Source organism: Stylophora pistillata, chromosome 3 (assembly GCF_964205215.1).
Source record: "Stylophora pistillata chromosome 3, jaStyPist1.2, whole genome shotgun sequence".
NCBI lineage: Eukaryota > Metazoa > Cnidaria > Anthozoa > Scleractinia > Pocilloporidae > Stylophora > Stylophora pistillata.
In genome coordinates, this window is record NC_142521.1 from 19,347,501 (window position 1) to 19,350,000 (window position 2,500).

Consider the following 2,500-nt stretch of genomic DNA (forward strand, 5'->3'; position numbering starts at 1 on the left):
AATATCTTTAGGCAAATTATTCCACATATTAACGATCCGTACAAAAAAAGAAAATTTGTAGCAATTTACGATAACTATTTTTACGTAGAGCTTATAATCGTGATTGGCTCTAGTTCGATTACATTTAGTAAGTTCAAAAAAGTCCGAAAAATGAAGACTATCTATTTCCAGAACTATCTTGTAGCACTGGATCAGAGATAAAAACTCTCTTCGTTTCTCCAAAGTTTGCCAATTCAGTAGGCGGCAGCGGTCTTCATAGCTCATTTCTCCGCGTTTTTGCTTTAATGCCAACCGAGATGCCCTTCTTTGGACTTTTTCCAAGGATTCGATATCCTTTTTTTGGTAGGGGCTCCAGACGGGGACAGCGTATTCGAGTATAGGTCTTACTAACGACTTAAAGAGGCAGGAAAACGCATAGCGATTATCGTTTCCAAGTGATCGCCTAATTATACCCAACACTTTGCTCGCCTTGTTTACTATGTGGGAAACGTGTTTACCCCAAGATAGATCGTAGTTTATTGTGACCCCTAGGTCCTTGGCGCTGTCGACAGATTTTAGTTGCGTACCAAGGGAATAACTAGGCTTGGATCTGTCTCTACTGTGCGTTACACGCATAACTTCACATTTTTCAGGATTAAAGCGCAGCTGCCACTTGTTAGCCCAATCGCTTAATTTGTTCAAGTCCAGCTGTAAGGCTGGTATATCCTTGTCAGGCTCCATGATCTTGCGATAGATTTTAGTATCATCAGCGTAGATTTTCACGGTTGATGCAATGTTTGCCGAAATATCATTTATATAAATAATGAATAGGATTGGGCCGAGTACTGTTCCTTGAGGCACACCTGAAATCACGGGTGACCAGTCTGAACAATTGCCCCTTAACACTACACGCTGCCTTCTATTCGTCAAAAAATTTCTAATCCACAGTAGTAGAGAGCCGTCTATCCCATACCGTTGTAGTTTCAGCAGCAAGCGCTCGTGTGGCACGCTGTCGAAAGCCTTGGAGAGCTCTAAGAAGATGATATCCGTTTGTTGCGAGCAATTCCTAGCCTTTGCCCAGTCATTGTAACATGTAAGTAATTGTGCCAACGTCGATTTACCCCTTAGATACGCAAATTGGTCTGGATTAAAAAGATTGAGGTCTGACCAAAAGTTGACCACACGGGACTTTACCACAGCTTCTGCAATCTTGCAAACAATACAAGTCAGTGATATTTGGCGGTAGTTCTCCATGAGATTTTTGCTCCCTTTCTTATGGACTGGAGTGATGTGGGCCGACTTCCATATACTTGGTAGTTGACCTTGAGAGAAGGATGTATTCAAAAATAAAGCCAGTGGAGATGACAACACTTGAGCACATTCTCTTAGGATGCGAGGTGATATGTAGTCGGGCCCGGGGGACTTGTAAATATTCAAATTTCTTAGCAATTTCTCAACTTCCGTGGCAGAACAAAAGATGTTACATAATTTCTCATCTGTAATATATTCAAGGTCGGGAAAGTTTTCGTGATCCTCAACAGTAAACACCGATGAGAAATAAGAATTCATACAATTGGCAATGCTCAGGTCGTCGTTAAGATACGAATCGTTCACCTTCAAGGACGCTAAATCACATTTGACTTTTCTCTTTGATTGAACAAAGTTCCAAAAAGGCTTTGAACTGTTTCCGGTCTTTAGTTCATCTGCCAGATTGTTTATAAATTGCCTACGTGCAGAGTTGCACTCCTTCTTCACATAGTTGTTGAATTTACGATATTTGTTCCAATCAGAAAGAGCACAGGTTTTTTTTGCCCTGTTATAGAGCACTTTCTTTCTTCTACACAACTTAATTAGATCCCCGCTTATCCATGGTGCATTCGAAGTTCTCTTCACTGTCCGCCTTGGGATACACTCGTTGACAGCAGATAAAAACATATCAGACCATGCAGCCCAAATACAATCAATGTCAGTATCCATAAAGGCACAATGCCATGGAGTGTAATGTAAAAGATTCCTGAGGTGATTCCAATCCGCCTTCTTAAATGAATAGCTCAACTTCTGCGATTTCCTTTCAGAGAATGATTTTCTTGATAGTAGCATAGAGATCGAGTTATGGTCAGAGAAGGGAAGGCCAACTTTTAGATCGTAGACTAGGTCAAGAGACGTGACGAATACCAAGTCTAAGATATTTCCGTTGCGAGTTGGGTCTTTGATCAGCTGGAATAGAAAATTGTCGTGTATGATATCCGACAAAAAAGTAGCGTTAGGTGAATCCACAGAAGTGCAGTCGGTGTTCCAGTCGAATTCGGGAATATTAAAGTCGCCAACAAGGACCATCTCTGGGTTTTGTGATGAAGAAAGCACAGTATCAAGAGCCGTTTGTAGATCCAACAGGCAGTTAATGCTACTGTTAGGCGGCCTATAGAAGACACCTAGACTAATTTTTCTATTCACCGGGAATAAAATATTGACAAATAATAATTCGGAATCGAAATTAACATCTTCTCTCACAGACGCACGC